At 45.2% G+C, this 19,481-nt stretch overlaps 1 long non-coding RNA gene across 1 annotated transcript; it reads right to left on the bottom strand.

The window, feature by feature from the left end:
* Window positions 1–1,574: 1,574 nt before the first annotated feature.
* On the bottom strand, window positions 1,575–19,149 carry LOC140134175 (uncharacterized). Its single transcript, XR_011856096.1, has 3 exons — window positions 18,861–19,149; window positions 18,666–18,748; window positions 1,575–2,654 (listed from the first exon to the last, which is right to left on the bottom strand). It is a non-coding gene; the product is annotated as an uncharacterized lncRNA (long non-coding RNA).
* Between the last annotated feature and the right edge of the window lie 332 nt (window positions 19,150–19,481).

Genomic DNA, 19,481 nt, shown 5'->3' with positions numbered 1-19,481 from the left:
ATCAACTTTCCCCAAGCTTATACCAAAACATTACTGGTGTAACCCCGACATGGCTTGCATACCCAGGTAATCACAAATGTGGGCATCGGGTATGTAAAATGTGTTCCTATCTCACACAGGGTAATCAAGTTTCCTCTTACTCTACGGGCAAACAGTACACTATGAAATCCTATGTTAATTGCAACACCACATATGTTGTTTATGTGATTTCGTGCACTGTGTGCAGGATCCAATACGTGGGTTGTACCACTGGTCCGCTAAAAATTAGATTACGTCGACACTTGTCCGATGTCACTGGCAACTCAATTAATGTATCTGCTGTTTCACGGCACTTCAGGAATATACATGATAGGGATTGCACAGGTTTCACGTGGCAGGCTATTGAAAGGGTTAACCGCCCTAAGAGGGGTGGAGACCATCAGAGAAAGTTATTGAATAGGGAATCCTTCTGGATCTTTTCACTAGAGACGAGGATACCCAAAGGTCTTAATGCCAGACAAGACATCATTCTATGCTACTGAGATCGATTCTACTAAGATATTAAAATAATATTAAGATATTAAAATGGGCACAGATAAATGTTAGCAAATGTTGACAAATGTTAACAAATGTTGACAAATGTTGACAAATGTTGACAAATGTTGACAAATGTTGATAAATGTTAGCAAATGTTGATAAATGTTAGCAAATGTTGATAAATGTTAGCAAATGTTGATAAATGTTGATAAATGTTAGCAAATGTTGACAAACGTTAACAAATGTTGGCAAATGTTGATAAATGTTGACAAATGTTGACAAATGTTAAATGTTAACAAATGTTGACAAATGTCAGTCCATACCTACACATTAGCTCATTCCACGTTTTGGTCATTCATGTCGATCTGTGATGCTCTTTCAGTCCTCTTGACTAACAATATATATCTAATGCTTTGTTTCAGATGCTATAAGTAATATTTTGCCTTATCACATACGAAATTTGTATCCTTCTCCGTATGGTTATCTCGCCAAACTTGCTGATGTTTTTTATCATAATGTGATGTTTTACTATATCTATTTTTGACTCCGGTCCAATCGGCTCCGGTCACGTGACCAGCTTCTCAGCGACACGGGGCGGAGCTTCTTGGACACGGTCTCTTTAAATAGTAATTCCATATGTGTTTGTGTTAGACCTTGATAAAGACACTGTTGTGTCGAAACGCGTCGGTCTGTGACGCCGCCTGTGATGTCCTGTATGGAGGTTTTTAATCCTTGAACAATAAAGAATATCCTTTTACCTCTCCACCTTTTTGTGCTGGACTTATGGCTATATGCCTTTGTTTGCTGTGTCTACGGTCATGCTCCTGACCGGTCCGTGCACATTAGGACAAGAGGGGTCGTCCTCATTTGTGGTGTGAGCCGGGGCTGGAGGTACTTGTTACCGACTGCATACTTTTCCTAGTTATTGCTTTGGCTTGCAAATTTTGTCAAACACTATGTTATACCAATATCAACCCCTTCACATAAACTTAATGGAAATAAGCAGAAGATCCGATCCAACATTTGTTTTAAAACTCTTCAATCCATTTTATTTGCTTCAGTAAAATAAAAACATATTTTCAGGCTTGGTACACACACACAGAAATACAAAAATATATGCAACTTTTGTTTACATCCATTGAGGAACTAAAAGCAAAGGTTTTCACAAACATTCAAATACACTTCAGACATTCTGACTGGCTGTGTGAAAGTGATATTCTGGCTCCTTAAAATTATAGCATCAACAAGATCATTCATCAAATTTTAGGTCTCCTTACAAGTGTTTGAAAGACCTACAAGTCAGTGACAGACCCCTCTCAAGTATTATTCTATCCAACCAAGTTCCTCAACTCCTTGGAGCCACAACGGGGGTCATTTACTGAGGGCCTGAATCACGTTTTTCCGTTGGGCAACCCGAATTTTACAGTTTAGCACTGATTTACCCTGAATTGCCCCAGGTCTTTTGCACACGCGCTCGGATTGTGGCGCATCTGTGCCAGCATGCACGTGATGGAAATCGGGGGGCGTGGCCGTAAGAAAATCCGACGGATTCGGAAAAAAACACCATATTTAAAAGTGTTGCTTGACACGCGCTTACCTGCACCCACGATAGTTTGTGAACTACAGTGAACTCCGACGGACTTCAGCGCAGCAGCGACACCTAGTGGATATCGGGCACACTACCTTAGTGAATCGCCAGAAGACCCGAATCCTCCACAGGAACGCGCCGCTGGAATGCGAATGGACCAGGTAAGTAAATCTGCCCCACTGTCTTCCTCCTTGCAGCCTCCTTCTGAAACCTGGAGCACCTATTTTGCTTTTGAGATGTTTGGATCCATCAAAACTGTGTAATGGAACACAACTCTTGAATAAGAACTTGATACCGCATGTAATTGAAACAACCATTTTGACAGAATGTTCCAAAGGAGAGGAGATTTTTATTCTTCTCATTCCAACTGATTTGACTTTAGACGTCTCCAGTTTCCAGGTCGTCTGGCATTTTCCACGTCCATCAACATGCCTCAGGGTAGTCTTTGAAAGTAGCAGGAATTGATTTGCAATCTCCATGCTTTTCTTATGGTCAGCTTTAGGTAGCCTGTTCAAGAGTTTGAACTGCCAAAAACCTGTTTGTCTTTGCACTGGAAGAAAAGACCAAGAATGTTGTTTATCAAAAGCCAACTGGAATAAGGAGTTGCAGTTAAAGTACTTCATATTACCTGCACAATTATTTAGTTCATCTGTGTTGCATATCTGCAGTGTTGAATAAAAGTTATGAAATGTTATTTTTTTTCTATTCCTTCTATTATTTTTCATAATAAAATGTCTGTCTTTGATTTGTGATATGTGCAAAATATATTTTTGGTAACCGATTCTATTTTGCTATAGCTAAGATCAGTTTGTTAATGCAGGTTACTTACTAATTTGGATGGTAGGAATATGAGTTCTGAATTCTGAAAATGAAATATTTTTCCAAAATTTCACCAATTTTCAATTCTTTTCAAAAATAAATGCAAAATGTTGCACTAACATGAAGAACGCATCCAACCAAACAAAAAAAACACCATAAAAACTGATCAAAAAGTCACATTTTTTCTGGCATGATACCAATAAAAAGTTCAACTTGTCCCTCAAAGAGTAAGCCATAAAACAGCTCTAATTTTTCCAAATTAGTTTTTATTGTGTAGTTAAAGATAAAAAAGTTAGATAAAATGGATATAAGTAGTTCCAGGGCCAGCTCCAGGTTTTAGTGGGCCGCTGGGCGAGAGAGCCTTAGTGGGCCCCGCCGCGGGCGGCCCTCCAGTTGCCACACTGCCCCTCCTCCCCTGCGGACACACTGACTACCCCCCTCCCCCTGCGGACACCATGAACCCCCCCCCTACCCCTGCGGACACACTGACCTGCCCCCCCTCTGGACACACGGAACCCCCCCTGCTGACACAATGACCCCCCCTGCTGACACACTGACCCTCTCCCTCCCCCTGCGGACACACTGACCCCCACCTCCCCCTGCGGACACACTGAACCCCCACCTCCCCCTGCGGACACACTGAACCCCCACCTCCCCCTGCGGACACACTGAACCCCCCACTCCCCCTGCGGACACACTGAACCCCCCACTCCCCCTGCGGACACACTGAACCCCCCACTCCCCCTGCGGACACACTGAACCCCCCACTCCCCCTGCGGACACACTGAACCCCTCTCCCCCCTCTCCCTGCAGAAAGAAAAAAGAATTCACCTTTCCTGGAGCAGCGCCTGCAGCTGTCTTCGGCCTGGGCCTCCCGTACGCGCCGGCTCTGAAGCCGGCACACGTGATCCAATGACGTCATCATGTGCACCGGCTTCAGAGCCGTCCCATTGCATAACCTGCAGAGCGCCGCATCGTGGGGACCGGGACAGGTGAGCTTTAGATTCTGCCTCTATGCTGCACTCCCGACCAGCGCAGCATAGAGACAGAAAAGTGATCGATCCGGATGGTGATCAATTGTACCAGTGTCTTATAGAGACACTGGTACAATTGATCTGGGGGCCCGAGTGGGCCCCTCCAGTACCCCGGGGCCACGGCACTTGCACGGGTTGGCCGGGTGCTGGCACTGGGCCTGAGTAGTCCAGTACATGGACAGCAAACCCAGCTACTATAAAATACATATGCTCATGCAATAACCAAGTAGCAGCAAATATGAGCATGAATAAACCACAGTGAGGGTAGTAAACAGGGTGGATCTTACCCGTTTTTTTAAGGTAAAGGAGCACTAGGGCTGCAAGTTAGCAGTGTTAAAAAGAAAAAGCATATCAACACTGCATCTAGAAATCCCTGTAGCTATACTTGCCCTAGAACCCATTAGCTTCCGTCCTAACAAGGATGGTCCCAAGGAATCCCTCAAGGTCACTGGAGCCTACTACAGCAATAGCATCCCAACGCATTTCCAGGTCCACACAGTTGTGGAACCTTCATCAGGGAATAAATACAACAAATGATAATCTGCAGGGGTAATGAACAGTGGCCAACAGCCCAACACCATGATGTAGAGACATCCAGGGAATTTAAACCAGCCGCAGCCATCTTGACACATCCCCAACCCTCATCATACCTAGTGAGGGTGGAACCCTAACCTGCAATACAATAGTGAGTGGGGCCAGTATGCAATCGGCATGTGATAGAGGTAGGTGCTGCCCCTGATTAGTAGAGCTGTCCACAGTGACAAGAAGAACCCGTCCAGCCCATGTGAAAAGATGTTGGGCATGCCAGAAGTGATGTCAGGTCACATGAGGTGTACGGTCCATGTGACACTACACGTCAACGGCACAGAGTTGCCAAGACATAATTTAAAAAAGGCCATTAAACAGAATTTATAGACAGAAACACATATGTCAAACACCACAGGTGCTGATTTGATCCAAATAGAGAAAATGGCTATTGTAGCTGCGTAATCAGAACTTTTTAACACCCCAAAGAAAACACTCAAATCCAGAATGGTTTTATGCCAGGGAAGTTACAAAGAATAATTTCAGACTAAGTTCCAGTACAAAAAGACATAAAATGTGAATAGTCTATGGTAACCAGATGAAGTGCATGAAATCTTACAAGCATTACCAAAGATAAACAAATACACAGGTACATACACACAAGTAGGGGGGTATAAAAGTGGAGTTTTTGTATAAAATCTTTTTCAGAAAAAATGTTTTTGACCTCTCAACCACTGTTGAGTGTTAATACCAGTCAAGAGCAAACCAGTGGTGAGGAAACCAGCTGAAGGCTTGGTATGGCTGGTTTCCTCACCACTGGTATTAACACTCAACAATGGTTGAGACGTACTACCCACTTACCAGTCAGCTCAAAGCAATCAAACTCCCAAATCGTGAACGTTTCTAAATACCTCACACCTTCGAAAATGTGCCTCCTCAGCAAGGAGTTATCCTTCGCCCCAACGGGACATATTGACACCTCTGGAGCTGAAAAGGATCTGAACCTCTTTGTGAGAAAGCTGAAGTGGAACGAATTTCGTAAAAGAAAGAATTTAAAGATAAATAAGGAGTTGGAGATATCCAGTTGGATTTTTGCTTGCTGCACAATATTGGAGATGATAACTCTGCTTCCGGTAATGGTCTTTTCACTCAGATAAAAAAGAGAAATGCCCAGCTGACACCCTTTTCTGATGTTTCACCAATTGAGGTGTTCCTGAATTTGGTAATCCACACATGGACAATGCAATCTGAATAGGTCTGAACAGGATGCACTCATCAGCCTTGAACAGGACACTTCAATGAATCCTTCAGACAAGGATGGCAATATAGATGTTTCAGAAATGTACAAATTCCTCTGCAAGGATCTCCTCACTGATAGGGATACATATGCAATTCTGCCCTCAAATCTAGGGGGCAAATTTGTTTTGGAACGAAAATCTATTTTTGGGGAGGCCAAGGATAATGATTTTTTTAGTGAATCTGAGGCAGAACCGTGGTCAGAGACATGCAGAAGGTCAGGCAGGCAGCATAGGAGTGAAGTCTGGGACAGAACCGGGCTGACAACTGGAATTCTCAACACAACCACAAGGCATCGGGAACACAGCTTTCTCTGAGGCATGAGGCACAGAGATCCAGAGGGGCATGAGGGAAGAGTTTGGCTCTTTATAGATCGCCAGGTGACCAGCACCAATTATTGGTGCGCTGGCCCTTTAACGCTCAGATGGCTGGAGCCCTAGGAGACTGGGACGCGCTTGCTGGAGTGAGGAGACTGTCGCTGAAGCACGATCAGGTAGGTGAACCTACTGTTGGCATGAGGGGGCACATGGAAGCACATGAGTACATCTGCAACCCGAAACATGGGTCGCTGGAGTACCCATGACAGTACCCCCGCCATCCTGCTTCGGCCTCCATGTCTTTTTGGTCTGAAGAAACCTCTGCAGAAGGGTATGGTTCAGGATGTTGTCCTCCGTCTCCCAAGACCTCTTTTGGTTTGAGCAGGAGCGTGTAGCAAGGAGAGTCGAGTCTGCTCCCAGATAGACTTGAGATTTTGGACCAACTCTTCCACAGCAGGATCATCAGAAGGGACTGAAAGAGGAAGAGGTGGACAAGAGCGATGTTCATAGATGATATAGAATTAAGCAGTTTGCAGATTCTGAGTCCAAGAAATTGTAGGAAAATTCTGCCCAGAGTGAACCAGTCATCATGTTGGGTGGAAACAAAATGGAAAAGATGGCAGCCCATATTATGATTAACCCTCTCAACTTGTCCATTGGACTGCAGATGGTACGCAGAGGAAAAATCCAACTTTGCTTGAAGTTGAGTACACAGGGACTGCCAAAAACAGGAAACAAACTGGGCCCCTCAGTCAGTAACAATGTGCAAAGGAAGTCCAAGTAACCGGAAGATGTGAACGAAGAACAGGCTGGCAAAGCGAGGAGCAGATGGCAGACCTGGCAGAGGCACAAAGTGGGACATCTTTGAGAATCGGACTGTTACCACCCAGATAATGGTACTCCCAGAGGAAGGTGGAAGATCCGTGATAAAGTTCATGGCCATGTGAATCCATGGGCAGTTGGGTATCGGTAACAGCAGCAGACGACCAGCTGGTTTGAGATGAGATGGCTTGTTTCGGGCACAGAACGTGCATGAGCCCACAAAATCCAGTACATCATTCCCCAGATCTGGCCACCAGACGAAACAAGAAATGATCCCAACAAAGCACCCCAATGTGCCCAGCCACAAGAGAGCAATGTCCCCAAGTCAATATGCTTTTCCGAAGAGCAGGGAACATAGGTTTTGCCAGGAGGAAGCTGACAAGAAAGTGGATCAAGACATTGAAATGGGAAAAGAAGAGTGACCAGCAACCTTGTCGTGGGTTGAGGCGCTAAGTAGTCTGCAAATATACAGATCACAAGAACCTCCTATATCTACAGACTGTATAGTGAGCTCCCTCCAGAAGATAGTGCCACTCATCTAGGGAAAGTTTTATGGCCAGTAGTTCTCTGTCTCTTATGAAGTAATTTTTCTCTACAGTAGAGAAAGTCTTAGAAAAGAACCCACAAGTGAGATTTTGGCCTTTGGGCCCTTTCTGGGTGAGCACCGCTCCAGCTCCTACTGAGGAGGCATCTACCTCCAGCTGTAATGGCTTCTCTGTATCAGGCCATGTGAATTGGAGCCGAGGCAAAGGCAGACTTCACCCTAGAGAAAACCTCTTCAACTGCCGGAGGCCAGAGTTTGGTTTTCTTCTTGGTTAGCACCACAATAGGAGATATGAGGGAAGAGAAGTGTGGTATGAACTGGAGTTAATAGTTAGCGAAGCCCAGGAATCTCTGAATAGCACAGAGTTCTACTGGGTGAGGCCACTGAAGTACTGCAACTTGGCAGGGTCCATCTGTAATGCCTTGTCAGCGATAATGTATCCCAGGAATGGGAGACTGATCTGGTGTAATTGGCAATTTTTAAGCTTGGCTGAAAACAATTAAGGACTGAAGGAACTTGATGCTGCTGTTGAGTAGTCATCAATTGCTGCAACATGGCGGTGACCTGTCCAAGTTGCTGACCTTGTACTGCATCTGTTGAGACTGCTAGTGGAAAGATCAGCCAGGTCAGATAGCGGAACCTTGGTGCGATCAATAGCCAGATCTTACTGTCAGGATTCAGGGATAGTAGACCCGAGGACAATGACGTAAGCCAACACCTGGGAGTGGAGTATAAATGCCACCCGATTTTCACCAGAGTATGCCGCAAAGTGGGTTGGACTTGCTGCGCCATGGTCCCATTAGGTCGCTCCACAGGCACAACTTTGTCCGAGTGTCCAAGGTGAGGTACAGAGTCTTAAGGCAGAACTGTGGTCAAGGACAGGCAGAAGGTCGAGGCAGGCAGCACAGGATCAAAGTCAGGGCAGGCAGCAAAGGCGCATAGTCGGGACAGAATTGGGGTGACAACTGGAATTCTCAACACAAAGACAAGGAATCAGGAACATAGCTTTCTCTGACACATGAGGCACACAGATCTGCAGGGCATGAGAGAAGAGGTTGGCTCTTCAGCGCCAATTTTCGGTGCACTGGCCCCTTAAATTTCAGATGACCATTGGAGGTGCTGCGGTGGAGCATGCAGACCATTGCTGCCCCCCGTGAGAGGGCACAGGGGGGCACATGGGTGAGACAGCTGGCCATACTTTTCCAATGTTTTATTTTGAAAATTTACTTGAATAGCAAAAAATATCCATAACCAATATACCTCAAGTGCAAAATGTCCGCTTTTCAAGAAATATCTTTAAACATTCTTATAGAGTGGCTGTTTATTACAAAATAAATACATATTCCATACAACATGTTAATTTAATCTCACAGGTAAAAATTTATTTAAAAATAATTAAAAAATCTAGACGTAAATCTAAAACATTGCAAATACTGAAGGTGAAAATTTATATTTTATGATATGGCAAGATGTATTGTAGTATATAATAGTTTCCTCCGTTTTACCTTTAGTTAAACACCAAGTCATGGATTTATCTTTCACTTAAACATACTTTGTTTTATGGCTCTTAAAAGCTGACTTTTATGAGATTATTTGGTCAGTGATTATTTTTGTTGAGAAATGTGTGCTTTATCCTTTTCATTCATCTACGACTACAATATTTCTGTTTGTCAGAATGCCACCTTCCCTGATAAATGACTGAAGACTGTCTGCTACACTTTATTAAAAAGAAATAACAATTTTTGTATGCACCCTTCACAATCTAAAAGGCGGACCATGAATCAAAGGACACTGCCTGTCGTTGCCTGATAAATGCATCGTTTACCAGCTGAGGAGTTATTTAGGAATGGCTATTAATTTAAATCACATTTATCTTCCTGGAATTGGGGGAGGTTGCTGTGATAGGACTGTGAATGACCAATGGTGCAGCTAAGTGAACATTATTTATTGCCACTGCCTGGGAGCACATAAAAATATTTTAAAAAATTAACATTGTTTTTTTACCATCTAGTAGGGGCAGTGACACTTCTTTTCCTAAGTGTAGATAAAAAGGGAAGAAAATAACTGATCACTGGATTTATACCATTGCAAACAGGTATAATATATATATATATATATATATATATATATATATATATATATATATATATATATACACACACACACACAGGTTCTGAAGGTTTGTTCTTAAGTTGAATTTGTAGTCGAAACTGTATACTGTATGTAACCCCAGTCAAATTTTCTTTTCTCTGTGACAATTGCATTTTAAAAATGCTGGATTATCATAAGAACCAGGATTAACAATAAAACTTATCCTGTATATACTTGAATATAAGACGACCCAAGTATAAGCCGAGACCCCTAATTTTACCACCAAAAACTGGGGAAAACTCTTGACTTGAGTATAAGCCGAAGGTGGGAAAATGCATTGCTCACAGACCCCCCAAGTATATAGCCAGCCCCCATTAGTATACAGCCACTCCCAAGTAGTATAAACCCACCCAGCCCCATGAAGTATACAGCCAGCCAGCCCCCATGTAGTATACAGCCAGCCACCAGTAGTATACAGCCAGCCCCTAGTAGTATACAGCCAGCCAGCAGTAGTATACAGCCAGCCCCTAGTAGTACACAGCCAGCCAGCCCCTAGTAGTAGTATACAGCCACCAGCCCCTAGTAGTATACAGCCTGCCAGCCCCCAATATCATACAGTCAGCCCCTAGTAGTATACAGCTAGCCTGCCCCCAGTATTATACAGCAAGCCAGCCCCCAGTAGTATACAGCAAGCCTGCCCCCAGTAGTAGACAGCCAGCTTGCCCCATGTAGTAGACAGCCAGAAAGCCCCCAGTAGTATACAGCCTGCCAGCCCCCAGTAGTATACAGCCTGCCAGCCCCCAGTAGTATACAGCCAGCCAGCCCCTAGCAGTATACAGCCTGCCAGCCCCCAGCAGTATACAGCCTGCCAGCCCCCAGCAGTATACAGCCTGCCTGCCCCCAGCAGTATACAGCCTGCCTGCCCCCAGTAGTATACAGCCAGCCCCTAGTAGTATACAGCCAGCCAGCCCCATGTAGTATACAGCCAGCCAGCCCCATGTAGTATACAGCCAGCCACCATGTAGTATAGAGCCAGCCAGCCACCATGTAGTATACAGCCAGCCATCCCCCAGTAGTATACAGCCATCCAGCCCCTAGTAGTATACAGCCAGCCAGCCACCAGTAGTATACAGCCAGCCAGCCCCTAGTAATATACAGCAAGCCCCTAGTAATATACAGCCAACCTTCCCCCAGTAGTAGACAGCCAGTCTGCCCCCAGTAGTAGACAGCCAGCCTGGCCCCATGTAGTAGACAGCCAGCCTGGCCCCATGTAGTAGACAGCCTGCCAGCCCCCAGTAGTATACAGCCTGCCAGCCCCCAGTAGTATACAGCCAGCCACCATGTAGTATACAGCCCCCATGTAGTATACAGCCAGCCAGCCCCTAGTAGTATACAGACAGCCACCAGTAGTATACAGCCAGCCAGCCCCTAGTAGTATACAGACAGCCAGCCACCAGTAGTATACAGCCAGCCAGCCACCAGTAGTATACAGCCAGCCAGCCCCTAGTAGTATACAGCAAGCCAGCCCCTAGTAGTATACAGCCAGCCCCCAGTAGTATACAGCCAGCCACCATGTAGTATACAGCCCCCATGTAGTATACAGCCAGCCAGCCCCTAGTAGTATACAGACAGCCACCAGTAGTATACAGCCAGCCAGCCCCTAGTAGTATACAGACAGCCAGCCACCAGTAGTATACAGCCAGCCAGCCACCAGTAGTATACAGCAAGCCAGCCCCTAGTAGTATACAGCAAGCCAGCCCCTAGTAGTATACAGCCACCAGCCCCCTGTATTATACAGCCAGCCCCCAGTAGCATACAGCCAGCCAGCCCCTAGTAGTATACAGCCAGCTTGCCCCAGTAGTATACAGCCAGCCTGCCCCCATGTAGTCTACAGTCAGTCAACCCCCAGTAATATACAGACTGCCAGCCCCCAGTAGTATACAGCCAGCCAGTTCCCACTAATATACAGCCTGCTAGCCTCCAGTAGTATACAGCCATCCTCTTGTAGTATACAGCTAGCCAGCCCGTAGTAGTATACAGCCAGCCCCTCATAGTATACAGCCACCAGCGCCCTGTAGCATAAAGCCAGCCTGCCCCCAGTAGTATACAGCCTGCCTAGTAGCATACAGCCAGACTGAGCCCCCAGTAGTATACAGCCAGCTTGCCCCTGTAGTATACATTCAGCTTTCCCCCCCATGTAGTATACAGCCAGCCAGCCCCCAGTAGTATACAGCCTGCCAGCCCCCAGTAGTACACAGCCTGCCAGCCCCCAGCAGTATACAGCCTGCTAGCCCCCAGTAGTATCCAGCCAGCCCCAAGTACTATACAGCCTGCTAGCCCCCAGTAGTATATAGCCAGCCCCCAGTAGTATACATCCTGCCCCTCCAAGCGCTTATAAAAAAGTAAACTTATATACTCACCCTCCAATGTCGGCGCGGCTCCCCGATGTCCCGATGTCAGCGCTTCCCGTATTCTCTCTTCCCTGCGGTTCTTCTTCTTTCTTCTGTCATGGAAGAGGCCATTTTTTCTTCTAGCAGGTGCATACTATGATGCGGCCGCTGCTGACGTCATAGTATGCATTTGCTGGAAGAAAACATGGCCGCGTCCATGACAGAAGACAGAAGAAAGAAGACAGGACGCGCCGACATTGGGGAGCTGCATAGAGCATCGGGCCGCCAGAGGGTGAGTATATAAGTTTATTTATTTTTTAAGTGCTTGTAATAGACACGTGTATAAGCCGAGGGGACATTTTTCAGCACATTTTCTTGTGCTGAAAAACTCGGCTCATACACAAATATATACGGTAATTGCAGACACCAACTGTTATAACTGTTTACAGTAGCCTAATTTGTAACTAGAGGTCATCTGAAGGTCGGGTGTTCTTAAGTAGGGTATGCCTGTAAAATATATGACAGTTATCTTTTTGCGATTAAGCCAGACAAAGATTCAGAAGGTATGAGAAATAGGGATTGTCATTAAAAATTATGCGCAAATCCAACCTTATAAAAACCCTAGAAAACAAGAATGCACACAATAATTCAAACTGGGATTTTATGTTCACAAATTATGCAAGAAAAAGCAGTGCTAGACTTTGGCCATATGGGACTTAACAGTAACCATTAGTAGATATTGGAGACCAGTAAACTATAGTAACAAACTGGCTCTCACAATATTGCATGTCTCTGTTTGTGTTGGTTAGGAAGGGGGGATGTGTGCTGCATTTGATTTATAGAGGGAGAACCTTTTATACAATACATCTCAGTTAGCATGCTTGCAAGTTACCAAGGCATCTGAGATGCATTTGAGACCATTAAGACAGCACATACCCAATCTTGATGCTTCAAAACTCCGCATCCAACAGTGTTTTTTGTGTTTCCAGTTTACCTGTGTTCAGAAGTCTGCGTACTTCTACTCACAACCCTATTATTTACGGAACCCATTTGAGCCAGATAAAACTACACACAATGTGATAGATGAATTCCTTTGTAAGATCACTTTACCGGCCTTAGAACAACAATAGACGGACATGTTAATGGAACCCTTAACTGACGATGAAATACGCTGCATAATCTCCACCTTCTCACTCAAAAAAGCTCCGGCCTTGATGGATTCCCGCTACCAACATTATGAAAAATTCATGAGTATCATTCTCCCCCATCTAGTGTCAACTTGTAGTGCACTGTTAAAAGGTGTACCTGGCCACCAGTGAAATTGATTTTGGGGGCCCACATACTACTACATAGAAATATTCTGGGATAAGGGAATTTCTAAGCACTAGCGGGGCAGTGAAATAAAGGATAAGCTAATCCCTTTCTCCCTCCCTCTGTGCTAGTGCTCGACTCTTGGTTTGTGTATAGGGGCTACAGGGGTAACAATACCTCAGGGCATTAATGCTAGGAATAGTATAAGAGTTACCCCTCATTTCCCGGGCTTTCTGCTGGTGGCTGGGCTTTGGTTAGGGATGTAAGTGTTCGCATCGTACACCAACCTTCCAACCTTTTGTACACCAACCAACCTTCTGTACACCAACCATATATACTTGAGTATAAGCCTAGTTTTTAGCTCAAAAACCCTAACTAGGCTTATACTCGAGTCAACTAAAAAAATAAAGTCAAAACTCACCTTTCTGACGTCACCCGTAGGTCCTCTTCTGTCTCCGATGCTCCGGTGCCACCTTGGGTCTTTCGGTTCCTCTTCGGATTCTTCCGCTCATCTTTGGCTCCTCTTCAGGGTCTCCGTGCTCGGCCAGCACACAGAATTCAGAGACAGAAGAGGACCTACGGGGGACGTCAGAAAGGTGAGTACAGTGTTATTTTTTTTTTGGGCAGGCTGTATGCTACAGGGGCTGGGCAGGCTGTATGCTACAGGGGCTGGGCAGGCTGTATGCTACAGGGGCTGGGCAGGCTGTATGCTACAGGGGCTGGGCAGGCTATATACTGGGAGGCTGAGACCAATGCATTTCCCATCCTCGGCTTATACTCGAGTCAATAGGTTTTCCAAGTTTTTTGTGTTGAAATTAGGGGTCTCGGGTCGGCTTGTACTCGAGTATATATGGTAAGTTAATTTTGAAAACCTTTATAAGAACTGATGACAATAACCCTACTATGGTGTCCCAAACCACATAGACAAGTCACACCTTGCTATCTGACCATATAGATATAACAGTACATAGTCTGAAAGCTGTCTCACACTAGAAGGTAAGTCAGTAACTACAATACAGATCTGACACAAGAAGAAGTAGGATCTAGTAAAATCTGGCAGATGCATTCAGCTCTGGGAAGCAGATCCTCCTCACTGCGCCCCTAAAAATACCACAGTTAGTTACAATGTAATGTCACCTGGATCAAACATTGTCCCACACTGTATTTCTAAAGAATCTACATTAGAAACCCCTCTGTGCCCTCAGCATATAAAAAAATTACATTGTTACCCCGAAATATATTAGTATACTACAATCCGTGAATAAATAATATTATACCATTAAAAAGTATGTGGTCCCGCCCCCCATTAATTACAAAACATATGGTTTCCCTGTGAATTATTTTAATGAATTAATTTATCTATTTAATATCCATTCTATTTATTTTTATACATTTCCCCTACTAAAAAATGTGTTATATAACAATGATGCATTATCAATTATTTTACACAAAATGTACTAATACGTTTTAATACCATTTCCTAATTATTACTATACATATAATCCCCTCCAAGTTACTAATGAGCATAAAGCATCCCTTCAATTATACATTTCTGCAACTTGCCTCCTATTTATTCATTTACACATAGTACCTGCACATTATTTTATTCTATTATTACCATATATACTTGAGTATAAGCTGACCCGAGTATAAGCCGAGACCCCTAATTTTAACCCCCCCAAAAATTGAAAAAAACTATTGACTCGAGTATAAGCCAAGGGTGGGAAATGCATTGGTTACAGCCTCCCCAGTATATAGCCAATAAGCCCCCTGTAGAATACAGCCTGCCACCCCCTGCAGTATAAAGCCTGCCAGCCCCCTGTAGTATAAAGCCTGCCAGCCCCACTGTAGCATACAGCCTTCCAGCCCCACTGTAGCATACAGCCTTCCAGCCCCACTGTAGCATACAGCCTTCCAGCCCCACTGTAGCATACAGCCTTCCAGCCCCACTGTAGCATACAGCCTTCCAGCCCCACTGTAGCATATTGACTGCCAGGGCCTGTAGTATATAGTCTGCCAGGCCATGTAGTATATAGCCTGCCAGCCCCCTGTAGTATATAGCCTGCCAGCCCCCTGTAGTATATAGCCTGCCAGCCCCCTGTAGTATATAGCCTGCCAGCCCCCTGTAGTATATAGCCTGCCAGCCCCCTGTAGTATATAGCCTGCCTGCCACTGTAGTATATAGCCTGCCTGCCACTGTAGTATATAGCCTGCCTGCCACTGTAGTATATGGCCTGCCAGCCCCTGTATTATATAGCCTTACAGGCCATGTAGTATATAGCCAGCCCCCTGTAGTATTTAGCCTGCCAGCCACCTGTAGTGTTTAGCCTGCCAGCCCCTGTAGTATATAGCCTGCCAGCCACCCTGTAGTGTATACCGTGCCAGCCCCCCTGTATTATTTAGCCACTCAGACGCTCTGTAGTATATAGCCTGCCAGCCCCTGTAACATATAGCCTGCCAGCCCCTGTAACATATAGCTAGCCCCCTGTAGTATATAGCCTGTCAGCCCCCTGTAGTTTATAGCCTGCCATCCCCCCCTGTAGTATATAGCCAGCCAGCCCACCTGTAGTATATAGACTCACAGCCCCCCAGTAGTGTATAGCCTGCCAGCCACCCTGTAGTGTATACCGTGCCAGCCCCCCTGTATTATATAGCCACTCAGACGCCCTGTAGTATATAGCCTGACAGCCCCTTTAGTATTTAGCCTGCCAGCCTATATACATATACATATATATATATATAGCCTGCCAGCCTCCTGTAGTATACAGCGAGCCCCCTGTAGTATATAGCCAGCCCCCTCGTAATATATAGCTAGCCAGTCCACTGTAGTATATAGCCAGCCCCTGTAGTATTTCGTGTTAAGGAGGTCGCACTGGTTTCGGACGCCATCTTGACTACTGTCCGCCATCTTAGATACAGCGGCCACCTTGGGGGGGGGGTATGCTTCCCTCTAAGAAGCTATAGAGTTAAATGTTTTAATTCAGCTATTTTTCTAATTTAAACTGTTGTTTGCCTTTTCACAATATCCTTGGCATTTCTTACCGTCCTTCGGGCCTCTGTATTCTTGTTATTTATTTTGGTTATGAAGAAGCTTCTAGGAGCCATTGTGTAGATAAGCATGGCTGTAAACAAGGCCTAGTCATTTTTCCCAGAATGTGCTGGTACAAAAACATAAATGGCCAATAGAATCTAAGTCCTTATCAACACCCCAAATGCTGATCTCTATGTGCTAAAATATAGCTGTATCTGTTTGAAATAAACAGTTGGTTGATTTGAGTACATCGGAAGACCGACTGTGTCTTTCATTTACTCTGTCAGCTCGCTGCCGGCAGCTATCTCATCCTCCCTCAAAGGGTTAATTAGGACTCACCTTACAAAAGTCAAGAGGGCTGTTGGGGCCCTGCATAAAAATCCCTAACATTAGCCTGCCAGCCAACTGTAGTATCTAGCCAGACAGCCCCCCAGAAGTGTATAGCCTGCTAGCCCCCCTGTATTATATAACCACTCAGACGCCCTGTAGTATATAGCCTGCCATCCCCTGTACTATTTAGCTTGCCAGCCCAGAGTAGTATTTAACCTGCCAGCCTCCTGTAGTATACAGCGAGCCCCCTGTAGTATATAGCCAGCCCCCTCGTAATATATAGCTAGCCAGCCCCTTGTAGTATATAGCCAGCTAGCCCGCTTGTAGTATATAGCCTGCCAGGCTATGTATTATATAGCCTGTCGGCCCCCCTGTAGTATACAGTCTGCCAGCCCCCCTTTAGCATATAGCCTGCCAGCCCCCCTTTAGCATATAGCCCGCCAGCCCCCCTTTAGCATATAGCCCGCCAGCCCCCCTTTAGTATATAGCCCGCCAGCCCCCATGTAGTATATAGCCCGCCAGCCCCCATGTAGTATATAGCCCGCCAGCCCCCATGTAGTATATAGCCCGCCAGCCCCCATGTAGTATATAGCCCGCCAGCCCCCATGTAGTATATAGCCCGCCAGCCCCCATGTTGTATATAGCCCGCCAGCCCCCATGTAGTATATAGCCCGCCAGCCCCCATGTAGTATATAGCCCGCCAGCCCCCATGTAGTATATAGCCCGCCAGCCCCCATGTAGTATATAGCCCGCCAGCCCCCATGTAGTATATAGCCCGCCAGCCCCCATGTAGTATATAGCCCGCCAGCCCCCATGTAGTATATAGCCCGCCAGCCCCCATGTAGTATATAGCCTGCCAGCCCCCATGTAGTATATAGCCTGCCAGCCCCCATGTAGTATATAGCCTGCCAGCCCCCCTGTAGTATATAGCCTGCCAGCCCCCCTGTAGTATACATAGCCACCCCCCATACATATTACCACCCCACCATTCACATTACCACCCCCCCATACACATTACCACACCCAACCCACCATACACATTACCACTCCTCCACCCCCCATACACAGTAGAAACCCCACCCCCCATACACATTAGCACCCCCATCCCTCCATACACATTAGCAGCCCACCACACACATTAGCAACCCCTGATACACATGAGCACCCCCCCCCATACACATTACCACAACCCAACCCACATAGTGCACGGCCACACGATGAGACATGACGCAGCTCGCATCTCGTTTACAGTGCAATGTGCGCTTAAAAGCAACCGGCCATTATAGATGCGCTATTAAAAGTCAACGCTGAAAAGGCATTTGATAGAGTGGATTGGACCTTCATGAAAGCTGTTCTTCTCAAATTTAAGTTCCCCCTGCCCTTTGTGAGAGCAATATTTTTACTATACGCCCAACCCCACGCAAGGTTGAAAGTAAATGACATGCTGTCACCACCCTTTGGAATGACAAATGACATCAGACAGGGCTGTCCATTATCGCCCACTTTGTTCATATTAGTGGCCGAGATCCTGTTGCAATGTGTAAGAGAAAATATATATATATATTCAGGGGATACAAGTAGAGGAATTCCATGTCAAAGCTACCCCTACCCCAAACCTTCATCACCAACCCTAAGAATAGTCTGCCCTGCCTGGTGTCATTGCTCTAATCCTTCAGGAATATTTCAAGTGAATTTTAGTAAATCTGAGCTTTTAAATGTGTCTGTTCCAGCAAGTAAATTTAAGCTCCCAAGTGCCCTTCAAGTTTCAAACTAACTCCCTAAAATACCCAGTGGTGCAAATCCCCAGACGCATCACAGACCTATATAAACTGAACTTCATCCCCCTTTTTAACAAGGCAGAGAAACTACTTAAGGCTTACGATCTACCACTCATCTCTTGGATGAGAAACAGCTTGCTAAAAACATACATTCTCCCAAATGTAGATGGTCACTATAGCCCTGCCGCTGACTTATTTAGCTAAAATAAAAACTCTGTTTTCCAAATTTCTTTGGAGACCGAAGAAACCCAGTTTAGCACATGCATTACTCACAAAAGACAGGAACAAATGAGGCTAGGGCCTCCCAGATCTAGTCCAGGCTTGACAATTGAGCTGGTGACTCTCCCTTGTAGACCCTAAGAAAAATAGAAGATAAAGTGGGGACAGGAGACAAGAAAAAAGGGCGCTGGATGTGTAGGTTAACTCAGGATAGCTGGATATCAATAATTTGTAAAAGTGTACATTCACCTTGTTGAGTTGCGCAAAATGGCACAACACATATAGCAGGTATTGTTAAAATTGGAGCGGTCTGCAGCCTCTTGGGGTTCCGGTGGGTTTACCCGTCCGGTGTGGGAACAGTGAGTTTCTCCGATATGGGTTTCTATTGGATATCCCCAATTCGATCAAAGAAAGTTTGGCGCGGTCCGTTCCGTTAATATTTTTTATTATATATAAAATCAAAATATAATAAAAACATAAAAAGCAAAATGCGTTTCGAGCCGGTAACGGGTTCTTCGTCAGATGCATTACATGGTGTGTATTGGTAGCTCATATATAAAGCAATAGTGTTTGGTGGGTTGATGACCCGGTAACCAGGTGACCTAGCAGTATTAACAATAGATTGCCGAACAATCAATGAGGGACTCCTCTAAAACAATCTAAAAACCACTAAAATTAACATTTTTTCTGAATATCATGGACATAAAATGCTGATCTATAGGTGAAAGAACCTTTATAGTGTATTGCTGTACTTAAATTGTATTGATAGAGTGAATACCTTGCTGCATGATTACTCACTATCCGCTATGCAGTCTGGATCCTTAATAAAACTACTAAAATGGCTTCCCTTTGATGTGAGAACTACAAGTA

Source organism: Engystomops pustulosus, chromosome 5 (genome assembly GCF_040894005.1).
Source record: "Engystomops pustulosus chromosome 5, aEngPut4.maternal, whole genome shotgun sequence".
NCBI classification, from domain to species: Eukaryota; Metazoa; Chordata; class Amphibia; order Anura; family Leptodactylidae; genus Engystomops; species Engystomops pustulosus.
Note: the sequence above shows the minus strand (reverse complement) of the source record. Positions and strands in the feature narration are given on the sequence as shown.